This window comes from Pyxicephalus adspersus, chromosome 6, assembly GCF_032062135.1.
Source record: "Pyxicephalus adspersus chromosome 6, UCB_Pads_2.0, whole genome shotgun sequence".
NCBI lineage: Eukaryota > Metazoa > Chordata > Amphibia > Anura > Pyxicephalidae > Pyxicephalus > Pyxicephalus adspersus.
Window position 1 is genome coordinate 80,919,456 of NC_092863.1, and position 25,499 is coordinate 80,944,954.

Sequence of the window (25,499 nt, forward strand, 5' to 3'; positions counted from 1 at the left end):
ACGATGAAGGTGAAAGGGTGCGAAGATTTGGACACTTTTTCCACATGCTGACCAAAGGGTGAGTGTGGTTGTATTGCATCCTTGAGGTAAGGCAATTTCAACTAGTGGTAGCAGGCCAAACTAGGCAGAACGAGAGCTTGGTGTGAGTTCAGTGTAGAAGCATGGGTGCACAGGCAGGCCAGGCTAGCCAGAATGGGAGCCAAATGCAAGTGGATGTTCAGGCTCTATTTGTACCTGACTCCCTTGCTGGCAAGCCTGATCCACCACTTACACCTATCTTTGTTTGCTCTTTGGCCATGCCCACTACTGCTCTTGGCTCCCTTGCTGGATAGCCAGGTGCAAGTGTAGTGTCAGACCTAACTAGGACAAAATGCCCCAGATTTGGATCTGGAAGCACTCTCCAGATATCTGCTCCACAACCCTGGGGAATGAGTACAGGAGTACGTTGTACCTCTTGTGCTCCTGTCATTGTTTACATGCATCCATCCAATTGAGGAAGAGGGCAGCAGAGGACAACTGTCCTCGGATGCACCCTTGCTGGATTTGTTGAACACGATAGCAGATGCTCCACCCATGTCATTCTACAATGGGAAGAAGCCAATACTGGATATGAATTGACCAATGTTGGATAAATCTTCAGGATATCTTCTATTTAGACATTGCTGGACCTTTATAAGGTATTAGTTAAAAAAGACTGCTAAGGAAGTTCTATTTTATTGTGTTATCTCATTCTTTCTGGAGAATATTTTACCCTTTTTAGTCATGTACACCTTTATTCATTCCCCTGAAAGAGTGGATATATGGAGGGCTCTTTATTAAAGGGTGCAACAATAGGGTGCCCTCTCCACCAATGATGGCCCTTGCCACCATTGTGGGCAGACACAGGTCTGGTTTGCCTAACGAAAGAAGAGGGCTACACTTCCTTTTTGGCAAGCCAGATCCCAGAGGACTTTTTATGGATCAGAATGGGAGAACCTTTGTTGCCCTAATTTCCTATCTACAAAGGTCCAAAGCCTCCTGAGATACCTACGTCACGCACGGGCATTTTCCTTCACTAAGGGGAAAGATATGCCAATCTCACGCATGCGCAGTGAAATCGTCTCTCTTTTTTTCCCCTTTACAGTGGGCTACATCATTCGATTTCACACTTCTGTGCAGTGCGTGTTTAGGTGACATAGCAAGAAGAAAGAAGAAGAAGACCGAAGATGGGGGTGCGCCGGGACGAAAAAGAATTTCAGGACTGCGTGGGACTGGATCGATAAAAGGTCCAGCTGGATCACAGGATTAAACGTAAGTGTGATTTTTTGTTTCAGTTAAGTTTCGCTTTGAATACAATTTTAGTAAATACCCTGCTTGAATTAACAATAAATAAATGTTATGTTTTTTTTTTACAGATACAATAATGCATATATACAGCTTTGTCCATTCCAAGATATAATATGTACTTCATACAATATGCAATTATTGATGTGATTATCACCCCATGCATGATTATTACAGTTTAGCATTTGTGTTCATTTGAAGGAGGAGTATGCTAAGGGCCAAGTGTGAAGTATGTTTTCATGGGATCAGTACCTAAATTGTATATGGAGAATAAAAATAAGTCTTAACATCATCACATTGCAAAATTTATATTTGTAAAAGAAAAATAAAACAAGAGCAGCTCTTACGCACTCTTTACTACTCGATTATTAAATATAGTTTTCTACCAAAAGCTGTGTCTGCCATGTAAATAAGCCCTGATGTTTTTTTTACACCTTGCAGGATAAATTATTCATATCAATATACAGCTGACATAATTGTTCCAAATGTTTTTCAGAAGTCTAGCATAGTGTAGAAACTTTTAGATCTATAGTGCTGAATACTACAAATTGTTTGGCATTACAATTCATTTTTTCTTGCAAATGCCTCCAAATACAACTGAGCCTACATCTCTAGACACATTGAAAGATGAATGGGTTTTGAAATCAAACTTTATGTTTGTGCTAACATGCATTAAACTCCCTTTCTGGGGTGTTTTAATGTTATTCAATGACTTCTCACTCTATGAAATGTATGTATTTATAATACTGCTTGCAGCAAAAAGAGAAATAAAACTGTACACAATGGATTAAATCAATGCCACCTTTGTTTATTTTTAACAAAACAACTGCAAAGAAAATATGTTTTGGAAAGTAACAGAAAATACACAGAAAACTTGTTTTAAAATGTACTATTCAAATTTCATTTTTAACATATTGTCAGATCTGACTCCTACGTTTGGAGCATTGCCAGCACTTAAAATTAATGTTTAATACTGTTATCAAAGTAGGATTGATATTATTGAAAAAACACTCTTTGTTCTCCTAATTAAAATTGAATATACATATAAAATATTGGTAAACAAACGTTTGACTGACTGCTTGGGCTGCCCAGTGACTGGTCAGTATCTACTTACTGTACCTGTCTCAACATACATTGCCTTCCTTGTTCTCAAGGGACTAGCTGTAAAGAACAAAACCCATATATAGTACCTATGTCAAGGTTGGCTATTATTTCCTAGCACCAAACCACACGCAAGTGAAATGATGACCTGCAGGTAAACAGACTCAGCATCAAAATGTGTATACTGTAAACCCAATCAATAAAATCACATATGCTAAATTTAAAAGTTTGCAACATTTATTAAAGCACCATCTGAGCCCAAATACTAATGGCCCTCAGACAAGACCCACTTTATTATAATTTGGAGTACTACACAAAAACAATTTTTATTTGTGAGATATGAGTAGAAAAATATATAACATACACCATACACATAAATATGCACACAATCTGCACGTAGCACACAAACATAAACAGCACTACATTAGATATATAAACATACACACAGTCAAAATCACATCTGCACAGTACACAGACAGACTGGTGGGTGAAGACAGGAGCTGCTGGCTTTTGGATTTTGATGTGAGCACCAAAGATAGAAAACATTTGCTGCTTAGCTATGTGGGAACCCCAAACACCAGACCTGGTAATTTTGCAATGAAGGTCCTTATTCAAGCAATTCCTCTTATATAGTGACAATTCTGTGTCTCTGTCTTTCAAAGCTCTTCTGAGCTGTTATCCTGCCATGTGTGCTTCTGGAGAGTATAAGCATTTGTACCAACACTCTTTAACAGGTATATTATTCCAATGTCACTATTAGACAGCTGATCCAGAATAATGGTGTAGAGCAGCTGCTACAGAGAGTGTAAATTGAATTTGAATATGTGCTTAAAATAAAGTACTCTCTATTTCATCCTAGCTGCTACTATGAAAACATTCAAAAAATATTACATAACAAATTCTGAAAAACAAATATACAGTGGATGAATAAAGACAGAAATTGGAAGTCGTTAGCAGTATTGGGATGAAAAGGAAGGCTTAAAAAGTGTATATGAATGGCAATATCTAAAACATGGTGCACAAAAAAATTAATATCTTTTATCTGGGATTTACAATCATTTTTTGCCATTTATCTGCAGCAAGTATAAACCTAGGGCACAAAATGTGGTTGTCGCTGCATTCAAAACGGTAATTAACAGAAATGGCTAATTATTTGAAATAAATATGTACACGGTGTGTTATTTTTTAAATTTTTATTTAAAACGGGGTAAATAGTGGTTTATACTTGCATGTAACTTTTCTGTTTTTGCTTCCAATGTTTTCAATAAACATTATTTTATTCATTTTAGGATGCTGGAGTATCAGATTATCAAAATCTGCTTCCTTTGCTGTTTTCATAGAATTTTTGTCATACCAAGGAATCAATAGAAGTTTATTAGTGGTGGCATACTCTATGTGCTCTTGGAATGGTAACCAATACTCTAAATGTGTTACATTTCATGAAAGCTGACAGTGCGTAAAAGCTCCCCAGTGCCTTCAAACATCAAGCTAGGTTCTTTCCGATAGAATGTGTTGATAACCAGTCGCAGTGTTTCTTAGAATTTATTCTGTGACCTATGGGTCATGACATTGCTTGTGATTTGACATATCCTTTGCTTCTTCCAAAGCTTCTTTGGACACAGAAATTCTCTCAGTATGGCATTAATATGAATGCCTCACCCTTTTATATATTGAAAACAGGTTCACTTTAGGAGTTTGGAGCAGCTTTCTGTCTAAATATGTAATGAATACCTTAGCATATATGGGTGGCAGGGGCTCAATGGCTTGCTCACTTGTCTTACAACTCTACGTTCCAAGATTTGAATCTTAGCAAGTACACTATCTGCATGGAGTTTGTATGTTTTCCCCAGCCTTGTGTGGGCTTCCTGGTATATACCAGTCAGGCTATTGTATATACTAATATATAAATTGATCCAAATATAAACAGAGGTACAGGTAGTCCCCGAGTTAAGGACATCCAACATACAGACGACTCCTAGATACGAATGGCTTCCCTGCTCGTTCTTGTGCAGAATGGAGGCTTTAGAAGTTAATAAGTATCTAGGCTCCATAAATATTTTTTTTGCTTTGTTTGTGATTAACTCACAAGGAGGATTTTATACAGTAACTGACACCACACTGCCTAATAATATGTTAAGATAAACATCTGTCCTAATTGCATTTCTTAAAATATTGTACCTGTTCCCACTTACATACAAATTCAACTTAAGAACAAACCCACAGTCCCTATCTCGTATGTAACCTGGGGACTACCTGTACTGTATATTGGGCATACATATGCCACGGTCCTTAGTTTTATTACTGTGTCACAAGGGGGAGACCCGGGGACTACTCGTACTTATCTTTAACTGAAAATACGAAAAATGCTTCGAGCATAAACCTATGACACAAAATGCACCCATTTCTATTAAATTTAAAATAATAATCAATACAATTGGTGGCTGCAGTATTCTGTTCACTGCAGAAAACCTTCTAATAGATAAGTCTGTGCCATAGACGTCACGCATTCTGTGCATACCTGCTGATTATGACAGCAGCTCATCATCCACTAATGTATACAATTTTCTTTTTATTTTGCTTTAAATGTCAACTTATAGGATAAGAAAATGTTTTGTTTTTTTTTGTAAATTTCGGGCGAATGTTGTTTACAACTTTCAGTAATGGATCTCAAAGATTACATTTTGATAAGGAACAATAAAGCACAACCATTATCTATGATTAAAGCAAAAACGGAGGCTGAGTATTTATTGAATAAATATGGCTGCTTCCATGTAAAGTGAAAGGAAAGTTTTTTAAACTTTTACACACTGATACAATTTTCTGCATCAAGCTGATTTTACATGTGTAAACTAAAACAAACAAATAAAATACCCCCTTTATTTCTTTTAACACATTTGCCTTATCTTGTTATTTATTTGTTGCTATTTTTAACCACAGTTTGCTATTTTTAGAAATTCACTATCCATTAAGGATCTACAAGTGCCTGGAAAATCACCAGTATATTTGGAAATAGTAAACATTCCAGTTGTGAGCTGGAATATTCACTAGCTCTAAACATATGTAAATGGGTCAGAAAAACTATACATCTTACTAATACGCTGTAAAGTTCTCCAGCTACAATGAGTGCAAGTGAAACATGAAATGGCCTGGCCAGCATTCACAAAGCCTGATGGTCATTTTATTATATTAGTGGCTACTTAACACATATTGTTTGGAATGTATTTTTTTTCATTTCCTTTATATTACAATCATCTTACAATTGTAAGGAAGGGAAGAAGCACGGAAACATTTGCCTTCATGAAAGTGATGCTTAAATATTCATTTACTCCTGATATCCTTCCCCTGAAGGACTCAATTGATTTTCTCTCTTTCATTGTGAATTGTTGCATGCTTTTGCTGTCTTGTTAAACTTCACATGTCACTTTTTCTCCTAGTCCCCATTTATAAAACATCCTGCGTGGAATATGTGTCATCAGCAAGACGCAAGTACTTAGTTTTCATTGCTGTTAGTAAGCAAATTAAAAGGCATTGGACTGAGGACAGAAGCCCGCGGTAGTCCATTAATAACAAATCTCCCCACTTTATCCTGCAGACAGCTTTCTAGCCAAGTACAACTCATTTCCCCTAGGCTGATATTCCTTAATGGATACAGTAACCTCCTGTGTGGCACAGTATTAAACGCAGCAGGAACAAGCTGCCCTCCTCTGAAACATGGCACAGCTCTAATACAAGTATCATCTTGCTTTCATTCATTCGTTTGCTGAGTCTTATGTGAATCTTTTTTTTTTTTTTTTTTTGCTATCTGCGTGTTTTCACTCTTTCTAGTCCTCTCCCAAAAAGGCTAGTTACCTGGATGTCATAGGTATTTATTGACTTCAATACTTATCTGAGACTGCTATGTCTGACCTTCATCTGAAACTAAGTACACGTTATTAATATTACACAGTATTTATATAGCGCCATCATATTATACAGCGCTGCACACAGTCCATAGTCATGTCACTAGCTGTCTCCCAAAGGAGCTCACAATCTAATGTGCTACATTGCACATGCTAGCTAATCACTGCGTGGGATGGGAGATCCTATTTATCTTGAGCAGAACTCTAGTTCCCCTCTTTGTCCACCCCACTCCCCCTTCCTTTAAATTGAACAGTGCTGGGAGTACAGCATTTGCTTGTTCTACTGTCACTGGAAATTATCAGCAAAGATTGTTTCCAGCAACAGAAATTTTACATCTGCGTAAGTGTTGCTGCATTTTCCCCATAATATCCTACATACCCTATACTATGTGCAGGGCGAAGCAGAGAGTTCGATACAGTCATAGGCACCTATTGTGGCCAGCCCTGGTCTCTGCCAATCCACCTTTCCCATTCTGTGACATTACATACCATATACTCGGCTGTGCATACAATGGATCAGTAACAAGTAAATATAGGTAAGTAAAAGTAAATAAGTCTAATATTTTCCTTGTGAAAAAATTAGGCATCCTCTAGATCAGTTTTTCGACCTTTTTAACATAAGGAAACCTATTAATTAACTTTCAAGTCTTGGAGGAACCCCTTCTTAATTAATTTATCCACAGCACACAGTACATTAGTCTGGTGATCAGTAGAATGAATGCCTCCTACTTCACTGGCCAGTTTGAAAATTTTCACTCTTACAGCCACAAAGATGGTTGGCATCTGTTAAACTGACCTGAAATTTCACATTTCTCAAGGAACCTCTAGCAACCTCCGGAGGAACCCTGGTTGAAAAACTGTTCTAGATGATCCTATATGAATTTAAGAGAATTCCAAATTCCTTTATATTTCTATCCAACAACAGCCTTATATTGGCCATTATTCTCCATGAGCAATCCTAAACTCACTTGTCTACACTCTCGCTATTCTTCCAGATGGTTTTCCCACCTGAAGCTCTAAGCATTATGAGCTAACTGAGCAATGCACCATTGCCACTACTGGGGTCACCAGGCGCCATATATTTGTTCTACAGGCAGCTTGTATATGACATTACACAGATATCCTTCATTATCTAGAACCAGGCTTTCTTGATATTTGACAAGTCTGTATGGTTTCCCATGCTATGTAACAGCATTTCTTCTATGGTTTTGATGCATATTTTTACTTTGACATTGGACAGTGTGAGGGTATTCTTAAAAAAATATCAAAGTACTCAGTGTTCGTTCACTGGACAGGTTACCTTAGTATACCTTAATTTAGCAGTTTGTATATTTTTGGCATATTGTATGGGTACAGGTATTGTCACACATTAACACAGTAGCTACTACTTGAAACCTCCCCCAACCCATCCATAAGTATTAGGCTGTGTACACACGTTCAATAATTGTCGTTGGCCGTCCTGCTCTATGGAGAGGGGAGAAAGGTGGAGCGGCACCCCGCTGTGCTCTCTCCCCTTCACTTGTCTTAGGATCATTCGTTGTTTGTGGATCAGCCAGGATGGATCCATGAACGACGTCAGATGAGCGCTGTTAACATGCCAGATTCTCGACCGATACTAGCCCTGAGGCTATTATCGGGCAAGAATCATCTGACGTGTGTACGAATCCTTAGAGTAATGGTCAAATCATAGACTTTTTTCCATTGCTTAGCCATTCAGGTTGTGCGCTGCTTGGACAATGTTATTGGTGACCTTGGATACAAGTGGTTAGTGAATGTAAGCCCTGCTGTAAGTTTCTGCTTTCCAAAGCTCAGCATGTAATTTTATGTTCAAATTGGATTACAGAGATGCTGAATCAATTCCCTGGGCATTTTAAATACTTTGTCCTTTGTATACTGTATATGTAGCAGCTTTTAGTTAATTGTCCTTTGTCTTTCCTTTGAGGTGAGTTTTGACAAGTAACCAATAACCCCAATAACCAGTGCATTTTCCTTATACTTGCTTACATCTGCTTTCCTAATATTGATGCTTTCTTCCTTTGATATGCCAAAAAAAGTTTACTGATGCATCTGCAGTCTATAGCAGACATAGTTTTTGGACCTTTTGGGAGTTCTTTTAGTAAAATCTGGTGACTGCTGCCACATATAACTTACAAACTACAGGCAAAAATCCTTTTTCAAGTATCAGCCAACAGGTTTGTTAACTTAAAAGAAGCACCTAACACTTGGGACTGTTGGGCTAGCTCACCTTTAAAATGACACTAGCGGAATATCTTATACCTCTGGGCTTGTGTCAGATGTTTCAACAAGGTTTGCTTCTGCCTAACATAACATTGGAGGAGATATTCTTTATTAGTTTGCTCATCTTTACTTATGACATTATTCATTACACATTCATTACTCACACTCATTACAGACAAACTTCATTTCCTATTTGCTTGACGTGAGTGTGACAAATATTGCAGTAAGAGAATCAACATGACTGCAAGGAAGCTAGGATTTTTTGTTTTTTAGCATCAAATTCATTTTTTTAACAATGCTGGAATTTTAAAGTGTCACTGCATTTGTTTGTAGGTAATCTTATACAATATCTCACCTAACCCTTCAAATATTGGTCAGATTTTCAATGAACCTCTTCTACAATTACTTTATACACAGCTCACAGTACAACGATATGATGATCAGTAGGAAGAACGACTTACATTGCTGGTCTATGGGAAGGATGTCACCTTTACAGATGGCAAAAAAAATATGTGTCAGTTAAACTGACCTGAGAGGAACTAATTGGTCATTGTTCAACGAACCCCTAACAACCCTTGGAGGAACCCAGGTTAAGAAACACTGCTCTATACAACAGTTTTATACCTAAATGTCGGCAATCCAGCATGATAACGCATAACCCCGGCCACTCCCCCATCGCAGATCTGAGCTTGCGATGGGAGAGTGGACGGGCTGTGTCACTGCACACAACCCGCCCACTCCCCCATCGCAGGCTCAGATCCGGGGGACGTGTTTCACGGCCTCGGCCGGTGCGCCCCTCCCAGCGAGGTCCTTCTCCTGACCCTGACCCGGCCACCCAAAGGGCCGGAGAAACATTCCTATTGGGCCCAGACCACCCCTCAGGCCGTAGTTTGCCCATGCCTGCTCTAGATCTAAATATTCGTTATTAATAAAGTGGAACTAAAGTTCCAGTTTAAACATTTTTCGACCAGGCATGACTTAATTGCAGAAAGGTACAGGCAAAGTCTTCTGCAAAATGCATTTTTACCTGCCTGATCAATGTCTTCTTCTTTCCTCCTCTTGCTGGCACATTCCGGCTTTCCCTGCAGTTGCCAGGACTTATTGCATCATCAGGGCCTGGCCAATAAGGATAACCAAAGATTGCAACATGCAAGAGAAAAAGGAAGAAAATGGCGACCTTGGTGTCCATAAAGAAACAGAGACAGTTCAGTATAAAAGGGGTTTAGTTCTGCTTTAATGAGAGTGGAGAGCACATGTGCAGATGTCGATGTTATCATGCTGGGCCAGGAACAGATAAATATAGGGGTAGGTTTAGACTTGGAGTGATATCAAGTAATCTAGTGCAACTCCTGGTGGCTGATCCTTTGCCAGCCACTTGGTCACTTGCTTTGTAGTGTGGATTCTTTCAGAGCTTGTACCTCTGAAAACAGGTGGCACTAAGTGGTACTGTACCACCCCCATTTATTCTCTATTGAGCTGCGTCCTGTAGTAGCTACATGTAGCATCTACCCCTGGGAAGCAGTTCAAGTGTTAACTGCACCGCAACCTCGCTGCCAGACTGAACATAGCCTAAGACAACAGGAGTGGGGTCTGGGAGTGGAGTTGGAAACAGGTAAATATTAAACAGCAGGGGTGACCAGGTAAGGGTCTACAATATGATTGCATTACAAAAGTGTTGCTTTAGTCGAAGTATGAATTAATATTCATTCTAATCATATATTATTTTAAATTATTTCACTAATTGGCATTTTTCTTTTGTTATAGCCACATAGTTATCTGAAATCAAATAACATATTATTCTCATAAAAATAGTCTGCAATTCAGGTCACATAATAACATTTATTTTGTTGCGTGTACAGTCCCATTACAGTGGGTGTTCTGAATCAGAATTCTCATGAGATATAATATTTCTCTTTGTCTACTCGCAGAACACAGTATTGATCTGTCAGAATGCTCACTGCTTCTTTTCAGTTTGTAAAGCACATAAACTTTTGAAATATGGCCCCTCATAGCTAGCGATTAAGCTGGGATGTAATGCATCAGTTTGAAGCCCATGCTGGAAGCTGAATTTCATTGTCTAGAGTCAGGAAATCTGAACACAATAGAGGGTTTGATGCAGAAATTGTAGCTTTTCTTTGTAGTTTAATTCAACAAAATGTAGACAATTCTATGCTATGGCAGAACAATGTGTCTATACTGAAAAATGTGTTAAGTACTTGTCATTTAATGTTTAAGTGTAGGCAGATAGAAAGGATCACTTTTTATTACAGTTATATATTTATTTAAAGAAAATACACTACTTTTAAATATTACTTATTTTGGTACTTGTCTCCTGAAAACTCCTATGAATTCCTGCAAACTATATCTACATTCTGAATTTAAAAAAATAATCTAACAAATGTTGCATGATGACTGGGGCAGAGAGCACAGAGATGACCTTATACATGAGTTGCTCATCCTTGACCATTCAGTAATGGCATTGTCTAAGCTGTGTTGCATAGTCAGGACATTGTACAATGTCTAGCTTGGGCAAAAGGATTAGAAAACTGTCTACACATAATAAAATGTTGTCAACTTTTGAAAAATCTGGTATTTTAAACATTTAATTGCAGCATTTTTTAATATATAAACATAATTGTTATTGACAATGTGCCTCTGAAGTTGCTAGCAAATTTGGCAAAATTTGGCTGCTTCGGGTCACCTTGCTACACATGTAACTTGCAGAGCACTGTACAATAAATAGAGGTTGCAAATGACAGACAGATACAGACAGTGACACAAGAGGAGGAGAAGACCCTGCTCCGAAGAGCTTACAATCTAAGAGATGGGGGAAGCAGCACACAATATGAGGATATGGAATAGTGGGTAAGTAGTGATGGTTTAAGAGATGGAGGCTGATGGGTAGGCAAGTTTGAAAAGATGGATTTTGAAGGCTCCTTTAAATTAGCAGAAAGTAGTAGCAAGCCAAATAGAGAGTCGGGACAGCTCTAGAAAAGTCTAGGAGCCATGCGCGTGATGAGGTTATGAGTGAGGAACTCATTAGCAGGTCATTGGAGGAGCGGAGAGAGCGGCAGGGGGAGTATTTTTTTTACCAGATCAGAAAGGTTAGTGGGACAAGAGCTGTGGAGGGATTTGAAGGCAAAGCACAGGAGCCTAAATTTGATTATAAGGTGAAATGGAAGCCAATGGAGAGAACTACAAAGAGATGCAGTGGAAGAGGAGTGGAGGGAAGGATGAATGAGTCTGGCTGCAGCATTCATAATAGATTGTAGAGGAGAGAGTCGGGTTAGTGGAATACCTGAGAGGAGCATGTCACAGTAGTCCAACAATTCTAAAAAAAGGGTTTATAAATAGTCATGTAAAGAAAAGAAAATACATCCTATGAAATTTGTAGAATTGTTTGAATTAACTAGTTTGGGACCATTGTTGCTTTCGTATGCAGGGTTTGGACTGTAAAATTGTGCATGTGTGCCAAACCACCCCGATACTGTTTATGGCCAGCTAAAGTCCACAAGCTAGAATTCAATTATTCTAGCCTCCTGCGGTGTGCAGAACATTGAATATTATTTTGGTAAAGTGACCTTCTCCAAGTGAGTAAATGCATTTGATTCTGTGGACTGTTTCATTGCATTGCATACTGAGTATACACTTCCATTGCGGTCTCTAATTTCAGCTAGTTTTACAAATAAATGAAAAAGAAATAGCTTGTCACAGAGATTTCAAGTGATGTCCAATGTAGGTATAACTGTTAATACCCTTCTGATCTCTTGGCTTTAATAAGTTCAGGTAATTTGCAGCAGTCCCTTATCATGCAGACTTTAAATATAAGTCAAGCAAGCAACAATAACAATTGTCAACGATGCAATAAAAAAATGTAAAAAAATAAAAGCATTAAAAATTAAAAAAAAAAAAAAAAAAAAATATATATATATATATATATATATATATATATATTACAGCTTGTGTGTGTTTATTTACATGCATCCTTTATTATTACCTCACCTTTACAATTTTTATAGTACCTCTGTGGTACATGTTTTATTCCTTTTAAACATTCTATAAATACAGAAAAATCACTGTGGACTTTCCAGACATAAAGTGTACACAAAAACACTTAACATTCCATGGAAAGCAACGTTTGACATTCTCACTCTGCAGTGCACTGCATTACTACATTTCTGTGCATTGCTGTCCATTTTTGTGCACCATTGCAATGAATGGTGTCAGCACCACATTGAACTGCAATACAGGGACTGTGTGTTATTGTTCACTGTAATATATCGCATGACACAGCATGTTCTAACATTGTGAACAAGGCTTCAGTCCAACGACCGTATTTGATCTTATTTGCTCCTGTGCAAGGAATCATTATTGTTGTTTATATATATATATATATATATATATATATACTATTTTTATTTTTTGGCGATCTTTAAAAATGTATCAAGCTTTACTCTTTTTTTTTAACTTTAATTTAATCGGATGCTCCAATATAATATATCTAACACAAGAATTTACGTTTAATGCTCTTTACATCATTTGGTTACAAATTTCATTGCTGCTTCCCAAAATATACATTATGCAGTACAGATACTGGTTCATTGACCACTCTCATTGTATGTGCTCTCTCATCGTATATCCTTGTGTATGCATTCTCCATTAATTGAGTTTCCACTTCACCTAAGGGTGACCAGAGCAGGCCTCATGGACCTCTGCAAGGCAGTCTATCCACCTAAAAAAAAAAGAAGTAATAAGTGAGCATTTTAAAAAAGCAGAAAGCAAGAAAATGACAGGCATTGAACCAAACTCATACATGGTAGATGCCAAGACCAGTATCTTTCTGTTTGCCTATTAAATATAGAGTTTCATACCACTAGGCAATACCAAGTTACACTCATGGTGTGATAGCTGTTTTTCTCAAAGTTTAATGCAAGCTAAACCAAAGTCCTTTGCCAGTGCAAGGACATCTCACAGTGTCATAAAAAACAGGGTCTTGGACGCACAACCTTGGGTTTAATACTTGACACTGCTATTTATCATCCAGATCAGCTACTGATGACATCCTGGCATCCTGCTGTGAATTCTTGGATGTTAGGAAGTCAATTAGCTCTCCCCTGCTGACAAAGTGGCTGGACCTTGTGTGCCACCTGACTGCTTTCTACTCCTTATGTACAGTACCTGTTTGTACTTTGCACGATTACTGATTACATGCAATATGTGTATATAAATGCTTGTTGATTATACACGATAACTATTAACATTATTCTGAATAGTAAAACTGTATATAAACATAAGAATAAACATGTAATATATTTCAGTCTACAAGTACTTAGATATGGAGGCTGCATTAGGTGTCTTTCAGACTTCTGCTTTGTAATTTTCCCCTGGTGGTCTTGTCAGTAACATATTTTCTGTGATAGAGTAACAATACTTACTCACCACTTTAATCACTTTATATATGGAGAATCTGCTACCTAGGACGGGAAATATGTTAGAAATCCAGAACACCTTTGCCCCTTACTATCTTTACATTGTGAGGGGGATGTAACTACCCTGTTTCCCCGATTTTAAGACATCCCCATTAAATAAGCCACCCCCGATTTTTGAAAAAATAATTAAAATAAGACACTCACCCGTGAATAAGACATCCCCCATATTTCATCCTGTGTGTGTCTCCTTGATGCTGGCTGCAGCGCGTGTCTCCTCCTGGCTGCAGTGCAGAGCCAAACTGAAAGTAAATAGCCGGCACACGCTCCCCCGCGATTCTGAACCAGGAAGCAAGCTGCTGATCCCTGCCCTAACGCAGATCCCTACACTTAATTACCGGTAAGTGAACAGAAGGGGACAATCAATGGCATAGAGTGACCAGAAAGGGAAAATCATTGCATAGAGTGATCAGAAGGGGACAGTCAATGGCATAGAGTGATCAGAAGGGGACAATCAATGGCATAGAGTGATCAGAAGGGGAATATGAACGGCACATGAGTGATCAGAAGGGGACCATCGATGGAACATGAGTGATCATGAGTGACTTTCAACAATAAATGTGTACTGTAGTCTTCTTCATGGAAAAATAAGACATCCCCTGAAAATAAGACCCAGGGCATATTTTGGCATTTCCAAAAATATAAGACAGTGCCTTATAATCGGGGAAACAGGGTAGGCAGAGAACACAGCACATTATTAATTAACTGGTATTCTGGCAAGATTAGCATGTATTTTTTGTATTGTTAAACATACCGTGTTTCCCCGATGATAAGGCAGGGCCATCAAATAAGACAGCCCCCCCTTTTCATGTTAAAATGAAAAATAAGCCCCCCCCCCGCAAATAAGCCACCCAAAAAAAATAATTAAAACATACTCACCCGATACCCGGATCCTGCGTGTGTCTGGCTGCAGCAGCGTCTCTCCTCTCCTCTGCCAGCATCGTGTTTTCTCCTGTCTTGTAAAGCAAAGCGAAAGAAGCCGGCACAGCGCCACCTGCTGTTCCCCTGTCCTAACTGCCGTGCAATAGAAAAAAAGCACAGCGTGATCAGAAGAGGAATTTGAATGACAGAGTGATCAGAAGGAGAGTTTGAATGACACAAGATGATCAGAAAGGGAATTTGAATTGCACATGAGTGATCAGAAGGGGACAATGATTGGCACAGATTGATCAGAAGTGGACATGAATGGCTGTAGTCTTCTTCATGGGTAAATAAGGCATCCCCCTGAAAATAAGCCCTAGAGCATATTTTGGCCTTCAAAAAAAAATAAGACAGTGTCTTATCATCGGGGAAACAGGGTATATAAGTTAAATAACATATGAGTTCATTGTTAGCTTTGCATACAGTTTAAGTAGTATTCATTTGCTCTAAAAGAGTTACCAATTGATAAAGTTAGAAGGAACTGGAGGAGTGCAGTCATAAGAATGGTAGCTAAATATTCATATCACTTTTCCCCTCTCTTTTCCTTTAAATAGTCCGATTGGAAAACAAAAGGGGACCCCACGCCATTTTTTTATTATTCTTTTTTTTTTTGCATTTTATATGAAGAAAAAACTAAAATACTTTTATACTTTTACCTTTACTTAAAAAAAAGTTTATATATTTGCCTGTTAACTGCAATGTATTCAGTCATTTTCTTGGAAAGTCCATAGAAATATGTGTTTTACATAAAGTTCAAGTGGGGCAAATTCTTCAATTTTTCTTGTCCCTACTTCTTAGTTTCTTTCCTTGGGACAACCTTAATACCAGTCAGAAAGCAAAGAAAACTCTCCAATGGAAAAAAAAAGCTTTATGTATAGAAACATATTTGCTTTGCTATGCTTCTATAATTGCCAACTAAATTGGGGACTCTTACCAGAGATTTATTTTTCCCCATTAAGAGGCTCCTAAATCATCTATTGTAAAAAAAAAAACATTTTGTAAGTATCTAAAAAATGTTACAAATCAATTCAGCAGACATAATAAAATATGAAATAGAGTGATGTTAGGTCCTCAAAGACGTACAGCATGTTCAGCTAAGGCTCAGTACTGATTTATTTGGAAAGCATAAAAAAAAGTTGGTAACTAAGTGGATGTTAGTGATATATAGGTATCTGATACAAAATTTTCAGTGATATACTAAAATTCACTGCCTCAGCATCAAAATGTCAATAATTTTAAAATGTTGGCACTATTGATTGATTTTGCCATTACAGATTGATAGTGATTCTGTTGTCAGTAAGGCCAACACATCATGTTAAATTGAACTAAAATATCTGTTAAAAAAATATACCTTTGGAATAAAGCTAAACTCTGGCCAAAATTCATGGTTTAAAACAAATTTTGACAAACGACTTATATGTATGTCCATCCAGGGCTGATTTAACACAGCCCTGTCAGGCAATGTGATGAGGGTGTTCCCTTGTCTACTGCAGGTAAACAATACAGCTTGGCCAACTCTTTAACCCCAGGCTCTGATTGCAAACCTAAGGCTACATACATGTCAGATGATTCTTGTCTGATTATTGCTTCAGGGCTAGTATCGGATTTGTGTACAGCACTTGCCCGACGTCATTCCTGGATCCGCCCTTGATGATCCACGAACGACAAATGACTGCAATACAAGTGAAGGGGAGAGAGTGCAGCTGGGCACCATCCACTCATTCAACCTCTCCCCATGGAGCAGAAAGGCGCTGTATGTACTTTGCTCGTTCATGGATATTTCAGGCTTTTGTCGTTTAAAAGGATCATAAAAGATCCTTTCCAGCGACAAATATCAAACATGTGTACGTGACCTAAGCAATATAAATGAGCTCATGCCTCTGCTCACTCTATATCCCCCTGTTAGCATTCATTGGCTTCAAGTGCTAATCTTTCCTCTTCTATTTTACTAAATGGACAAGAAGCTGATCTAAATATTAATTCAGAAAACTGCACTAGTTCCATTCCATCAAGTATTTTTTTATTTCAAATAAATACAAAACTGTATTAACGTATATACTCGAGCATAAACCTAGATTTTTTTTCCCTGAAAATGCCATTAGAGAAAGAATCCTGGGTCACACTAGTGGACAGAGATGTAAACTGAATACCAAACTTGCAGTAGGATACAAAAGTTAGTTACACACAAAATTATAAAAAAGTTTAACTGGTAAAAAGAAGGAAAAAATAGACATACCATGGGATTTTATTATTTCCCCTTTTACGTGAATGTTTTACGAAAATAGCACACCATGGATGTATTTATTCATTTTCATTTTATTCAATTATTCAATTTTTTGGTATTTCTATTGATTATAGTTTTGATTGCTAGAAGTGATGCCCACATTTTGTACATGTTGGTATATATTCAAGTATATACAAAAGTGAATATGTAGATTATGAATGCTTGAGTTGGGTTGATTTCCATGTTCATTAGAAAATTGGGACACAACGTTGCACCGTGATTCAATATTTTGATGTGAGTTTCAACAAGACACAGAACAATGTTAAAAATAAAGCAGAACTAAACTAAAAATAAAAAACTTACCTTTAATCCTGCAGATCCTTCGATGGTGCTGGTCTTTCCCACAATCCGGTCCTATGTTAACCTGCAATTCCTCTTCTTCCCGCTGTAGAGGGACCGCCAGGCGCTGCCATCTTCTGTCTTCTTCTTGTCTTCTTGCTACGTCACCTGATCTCGCACTGCACAGGTAGCAGCTGTGAAGGGGAAAAAAAAAGACAGCATTTCTTTCCCCTTAGTGAAAATTACCCCTTCTGGGCATGCCTGAGATCAGGGCACGCACAGAAGGAGCAGCCAGAGCCCCCCGGGATGCGTGACATAGGTATCCCATTAAGTAATGATCATCACAGCAATCAAAACCTAAACAGGTGGTGCTGCACCCGATTTTTTTAAATATATGTGAACGTTTTTTCACATAAATGTTTTTTAACTCTTCTTATTAAGTTTCCATGATGCCATATTTGCATATTGAAACTACAGTAGTTTTCAATTACTTTTATTTCGCTTTTTGTTTATAAGCAAATATTTTAGGTAAATATTTGTATAAAATAAGCTTTCATAATTTAGTCTTGGAAATGTATGATTGACTGTCTATTAAAAAAAAAACATGCAATTAATTGTCTGGTTGAGGGTTGGGCCTAAACAATTAGTTGTTTTCTCTGGGTCAACCATTATCCTAAATCAGAAGCCTGTGCTGTTTTTTTAGCAGCTTCACTTCCTTTTTTTAGATTTTGTAGCCTGAGATTCTTTTAACAAATACAAACATCAATGTGCCAATCCTTGCCTCTTTGGTTATATCTCTGTCATTAAGGGAGGTATATGATTGTTAGTAAAAACACATGTACCACAACACTATCCTGAGTATCAATTAAAGGATATTAATTAGTGTTCTACAAAAGAGATTAACAACAGTTCAAACATTGGGCCTGAATTATGAAAGCTCCCCAAAGCTGGAGAGGATACACTTTCATCAGTGAAGCCATGTGATCCAGCAAACCTGGAATGGATTTCTTCAAAGTCATTTGCTAGCAAATGTTTTGAATCCTGGATCAGATCCATTTCAGGTTTGCTGGATCACCCAGCTTTACTGATGAAATTGTATCCTCTCCAGCCTTGGAGAGCTTTCATGAACCAGACCCATTGTGAACATCCTTAAAATCATTCTTCCACTTTATGAGTTGCTCTCCCATTGAAACTTAATTGGATGGCTTGACCCCCTATTTCTTCCCTCACAGCCAACAAATCTTCTCTCAGGAGCCCAGCCTTTTCTCTTTTCCCCCTTTTCATCTTCTTTTTGCTTTTTTATCCTTGATGTGATCACTAATGTAACAAATGTATCATTTTACTGTGCCTGTTACAGAGTAAGAGATACGGCATCTTCTCAATGATTGCAGCAGAGTCTTAATTAACCTGTAGTGCCCCGGGGATGGTAGTGGAACTGCAGAGTTCATCTGCAGTTCAATTCCCACAGTCACATGACCGTGGGAACTTTGCGGTCACAGCTGTGACTGCAGGAGATCACCCGGGCACTACAGGATGAATAGGGACAAGTTTACCCATTCATCACATCTAGTGCCCTGTGTTCTTGGATAGAGAAACTCTATCCAAGAACACATACAACTAGTAAAGGGCTGCAAGAGCAATCTGATTGCTCTTGCAGCTCCTAATAGTCCCTAAAAACAACTCGAATTCTCCCATCATTGACTTCAATGGTGTTCAAATTCGGCATTCGATCACCCAAAAAATATCTGAATACTTGATCGAATAGCTGTCGAATCGAATATTCGAGATATTCGACCAACACTAGTGATCACACTCTGACTTCCTTTGCCAATTTCTACTCTACCGTCTACACCTCTTCCAGTGTTCCTCCAGTTGTTGCTTTTCTGCCCCCTCACAATTTGCCATAACCATCTTCCACTTATCTTTCTAAATGTCCCATTTGGTCAACAACCATTTACTGTCCTGCATTTATTGGATTTTACATATACTTTAAGTCCCAGTTCTTCCTCTTACCTCCCCTAAAATCACAGTCTGTGTACACTCTATCTCTCTCCAAAATCATTTCCTCACCTTGGACCAAATAGTGTGTTTGCACCTAAAATTCTATTCGATTGGCAAGATAATACATACTATTCTTTTATGAGTAATTCAGAGGTCAAAAACTATTTAGCCTAAATAAACCTGTTCATTTAAGGATCTTCCTATCCCAAACTATTATTTGCCTTTAATTCATAGCAAACCACACAGGCACACGCATAACATATTTGCGTAGTACCCTGGATAATTATTGAAACTTTTTAAATAACAACCTTTGTAAACCCAAAGCCTTCTAACTTATGACTGATTATCTTTATTATTATGTATGCTTTAAAATTTATGAGGGATATTATAACTGCTTGAAAGGACTTCAGTTTATTAAGTATAAATAGCAGGTAGGAAGTCTTTATGTTCCTTCTGAAAGGGCTATTGTAGATGGGTCTTGAAGGTCAGAATCTTTGAAAGGCTGGTTTGCTACATTAACATTTACAATAATGACAAAAAAACATCATGTTGCACAAGTACCTTAGTAATTTAATATTACTTTTGTTTAGTTTATTGTGTAATATTGGACCACTGCCACTATGTTGTATTCTGATAACTGTACACGTGTAATACTTGTGATGAAAGCTTTCAGAATACATAATTTCTTTCACTAATTGTTTAACATCTTTCTTGGCAGTAGTTATGTTTATTTTTTATAATTTAAAGCTTGGCTGATAATAGTAACAGTCCTGTCAGAAAAACGGACCTATCACCACATAAATAATGAAATACTTTTTTTCACATTTTTTAGGGAAGATCCCTCCCCATCTGTCTTTACTGCCGCAGTCGTAAAGACTGAAGAGGAAACCAGCAGCCTCCTGGAACACTTTTGTCACAAATTTCAGGAGGCTGTGGGCTGCTCATTCTGCGTATGCCCACAATCGGGTGCATGACTCATCAGGGGCTTTCCTACAATGTCAAAAAATAGTGCTCCATCTAACGCATGAGGAGTGGAATCAGGAAGACATGTCATACGATCTCACGCCTATGCAGTGCGAGTTTAAGTGATGTGAGAAGAACTCAGAAGAAGGAAGATGGTGGCCCTTGACGCAAAGAAGAGGAAAGCTGAGCCAGCACGCTAGGCTCAGTTTATGGACAGAATGAAAACTTGCCATTGGTGAAATTATGCAATTTTTTTTTCACAAAAATTCAGCTTTAAGGCTTTTACAGGAATGCCTTTCGTTCCTTTGGTTCATTGGTTCTTGGAGGATGAGATAATACAATTGCTGTAGCTGGGGATATAATATTTCAATACTTTTTTTTGAATACAAGGTATTCATTATTATACCTATATAATGATTATATATACAGTGATACCTTGGTATAAGTCCTTAATCTGTTCTAGATCCTTGGACTTATACCAAATTTTTCCCATAAGAAATAAAGAGAAACTGATTAATCCATTCCCATTAAAAAAAATCCTATTGTTATTGGTGTATAATACATTGATGGGCCTTATAAAATATTTTAAACACTGCTTAATACTAAAATACATAAATACAAAAGCAATTAGATGAAATAAATTAAAATGTAACCTGCCTTTACCTTGCTGAGAAGAGCCGAGTGCCTACTAGGATGGTGCTGAGAAGGGAGGAGGAGGAGATGTAATTCACAGAGAGTTATAGCGCAGGTTGTTCACTGAATGGTGGCATTTGGGATAGTGACGCTCGTGGGCAGTCGTGGCTTTGTCTCGAGAGAGGTAATAAGGGTAGCGCGTGGTGTTGTGCCTCATTTTGACCCTTACAAGTTCTAGCACAAAGGTTGTATTTCATATGTACAATATGTACAATTTCCTTAAATAGTCTAGATGGACTGAGTTGGATATATTGTTAATATCTTTAAAATGGTCTTTTTCACCTGGACTGTCTTATAAGAATGTGACACCTCCCCCCTGGTAATACTGTTACTGTATTGTTTTGTTTTTACCCCCTGTACTTTCTTTTGGATGTTTAAATTATATAATTGTTCTTTAAAAATAAATTTAAACAAAAAAAATGGCCTTTTTCTAAATTAAATCATTTAAAGCCACCATACATGGCATTCTATATATACTGTAAACACTTTTTATTCCACTTCCAACACAGTGTATTACAGTGAAACAACAGTTCACAGCTTTTTGTAAGAGGGACATTTGTAGTGCTTTGTGTTTGATACAACGATGAACAATATTTTATAATTCATGTAGTACAGCTGGATAAATGTGCCTTCATGCTCATTAAAAAATAAGGAAGAAAGCACAGTGTAGATATTTGTTCTTTTCACCATTCACCCCATTAAAGTTCATGGGATTTACATGTGTTTTAACCTTGTCAAGGGAATTCATTCTCCTCCAGTGAAACCCTTTGGTGCATGCTTACACTGCACATATCCACTTTGTTGTCAACTATGCATACCCAATTATCTTCCTGATAGTCTATGCATTCTTGATTTGTCCTTGTCTGCTTATTTATATATTTCTCTTGCCATGTGTCTGCTCACAGCATTTGATCTTCTATTCTTTTTATCCTTGTGTCTGTCTGACTTTTTTAAATTACTTTATTTGTTTCTTTTTTTTGCTTTAGGACATTCATACTGGACACTGGTTAGACTACTGTTCACTGCTATGTTTTATTTAAATCAAACCTTTTACATTTAAATGAACAATGTAATTGCTGCAGCACTAATGCTGAATAAATATGCTAGAAAGTTCATGGAAATCTTCATTATTATATGTTATTGCTTCCCCATTGTTGTGTTAGAAAGTTTTCTGTCTATTCCTGTGCAACATTTTTCTTGTTTCTTACATTATTATTATTATTATGTGCTGTAGTGTTCATTAAACCATGGCAAAATAACCATTTGTGTTTCCTGTAACGTTTGCATACCCTGAATGATCCTAAGCCACCTACCAAAACTCAGCTATATGTTAAGATGGTGTGTGGCAGGTGGGGTATGTGTGTGCTACTATGACTTCACTCTAACTAGGGCAGAAATGGGTAGACCTTTGCTTAGGCTTTTTTTCAAAAGACTAGAACTCCCTACAGAATTCTGAGGAAATAACTAGAGGAGAACTGGACTTAGGGGTCAGACAAAGATATGAAAATTTGTGCCACAAAAAAACCATGTCTTTCAAGAACATTCCATCACCATGCTCATCAATCAGATAATTATGTCTTAAGCCCCAAAGTTCCCCTGAAATATAGTTTGCATAAATCTCAATAGTTGTCACTGTTATTGGCCAAGGAGACCCTTTAAGTCAAATCTGTCTGTAAAAAAGGAAATGTCTTCTACCTGTTTCTGAGTTGGAGTGTTAGCAGTGTCAGATTAGTGTTCTGCCATGCACCATGCTGGCATCTTTGGATCCCAACTCACTTTTGTGCCTTGAGGTGGGGTTCGAAGGATGGAACAGTCATCAATCATTACTAGAAGCTCTGAATGCTGAAATGTCTGGTAAAGGCTGAAAAGATGTTATGATAGGGAAACAGAAGGTATGGCAACTGGTAGAGGTGGGTTTTTCAGAGCTATTGTCCTCCAATTTCTTTTCAATTGCCAAACCCTGTTAAGGATTGCTGATGTGAGATCAGTTATCTACATAGCAGTAAGCAGTGAGTACATCTCCTTGTGTCTATCCTATGTATTGGGCAAATATGCTGCCGCTATACGCTGCCGCCACTTTTTATATGTTATGGTCTTATTTTGCTGAATGCATTTATCTATGTATTGAAACACTACAACAAAAAACATACACAGCAAAACATCATAATAAATATTATTAATTCTATTCTAAGAATTAAAATCATCTAACCATTAGCAACTTATGTTTTCTCATAGCAAAATATACTGCAGAAAGTTTTTGTGTTAAAATCTTTTAGATCAGGTTGATAATTTTCCCAATAAACACACAGTCCATTGCACAGCCCTGTGGGTGACATTCTCTTTGAATAGCACTTTAGCTGCTGATATCCTCTTAGCTACATGTGAGCATTAATGTTTTGAAATGGAGAATCTGCAGGGAGCGATGTGAGCTGATGGCGTTCCATAGCTGCTATCTTTCCTTGTTTACTCTGTAGAAATTGTCACATTTGTTTGGTTAAGAAAAATGACATTGTACCTGATCTCTGATCTTTATTCCTGGGCATCTCTGTAGAATTAAATGGAATTGGATTTCTAGATACAGAGTATGTTTTCATGTGAATAAATATAAAAACCATATAACAGAAGAATAAGGAGAATAAACACTTTACTTTTTTTTCCAAGCTTGTGCCATGACCTTTTTATCCTATTTTCAGTGTTTTTTCCTGATAAAATTTGTATAAAGGCTTGCAGTATGAGACTTGTTCATATTTTAGCACTTTAAAGTGGACTTGCATTTCTCTGATAAATTTGCACATTAGCAAATGAACAGTAAATGAAATTTCATTGCAGTAATAAAGAAGGATTAAGCTTAAACCGAGTATATTGTGCTACAGTAAGACATTCTTAAAATGAGTAAATATAACCAGTTATCCACTTTTCCAGGCATTGTATAAACACATCTATAGTTGTACCAGCTGCTTGGAATCTCCATTGATCGTCTGTTTTACCAATGCTGACCAGCCATTCCAAGGCTATCAGCACTTTGCAAAACTCTTCACAGCCTGCCTTTAAAACTCATTGGTTTCCAGTGTGGATTACGCATAGGTAACAAAGGCCTGCCTATTGAAATGCAAGAAAAACCTCTTACAAAGAGTAAGGGTTTCAAGTGTGAAAGCAAAAAGTTGTTTAAAGTGATAGTAATGTGTATATTAAATGAGCACATATTTTGAGCTATTATTGTTTACTATTAATTTGATTTGATATAAAGAAGTTTACATTTTTATCTCATTTATCTTCCATTATGATTTTATATAAAACAGATGCTTGTTTAATTAGTCCTATTCTATATTATTATTCACATGTACAGTATCCATATTGCACCCAGCAGCTTGCAATGCACTTTGATGCTGTTGTTTTCCACATGTACCAAGGGCTGTTTCTGGAGGTTTAGGGTAAGCCAGAAGATGAGCTCCTTGCAAATAGTGTCAAAGTCAGGATATGAACCTAGTACTCAGAGTAGCAGAGGTAATCACTTTAGCTATTGAACTATCCATGAGACCCTTGGATGTTGGGTTTATCACTCGCGTTCTCTTCCACTACATCTATTATGTTTTAATGGGATATGTTCTCATACCCCAAGATTTGGTGACCATTACTACACATTCTCATGCGGTGGACTGATTATTTGTGAATGACCTGGCTCTGTTCTGGATTTGCCTTTGTTAGAATCCTTTCTACTGCAATATCTGTGGACTCCTGGCCAGTCCCTCCCAAACACTGTGCACAAGTCCTGTGCTAGGAGACACATTTAGCCTCCCTAGGCTGAGCAGGGGCTTGTTCTAAGCGAAGAAACCCCTAGTACCCCTAGTACAGCCTCATACAAATTATAGATTTTGTTAAATTGTAAGCTCTTCAGGGCAGGGTCCTCTCCTTCTTTTGTGGCACTGTCTGTGTCTGTCTGTCATTTGCAACCCCTATTTAATGTACAGCACTGCGTAATATGTTGGCACTATATACCTACTGTTTTTATTAATATTAATAATATTAAAAATAATAACAATAATAATCACCGAATCACTAAACATCAAGAACAATTGTTGTTTCCTAATTCAGAGAACCCAGCTTGACACCCCCTCCATAACACAAAAAGTGTTGATTAAAAAGTTTGTTTGTTCCTATTGGACAGTAGGACAACTAGGGGGGCGATTCAGCATTCTGCCATAGGCTCAACCATAGCCCAAAAAAATTGGAATAATTTTTTTGCATGCTGCTGTAGCAGATCATTGCTCTCTCTGCTGCCTCATGTGTATGCTGTGTTATCATCTTTGTGTT

General features: G+C 37.6%; 1 long non-coding RNA gene across 1 annotated transcript in view; it reads right to left on the minus strand.

Moving 5' to 3' along the window:
• Positions 1-13,010: 13,010 nt before the first annotated feature.
• LOC140332591 (uncharacterized) overlaps positions 13,011-25,499 on the minus strand; it is a 44,155-nt gene continuing 31,666 nt past the window's right edge. The window contains exon 2 of the long non-coding RNA XR_011921185.1: positions 13,011-13,293. This is a non-coding gene — a long non-coding RNA (uncharacterized lncRNA). The remainder of the gene's footprint in view (positions 13,294-25,499) is intronic.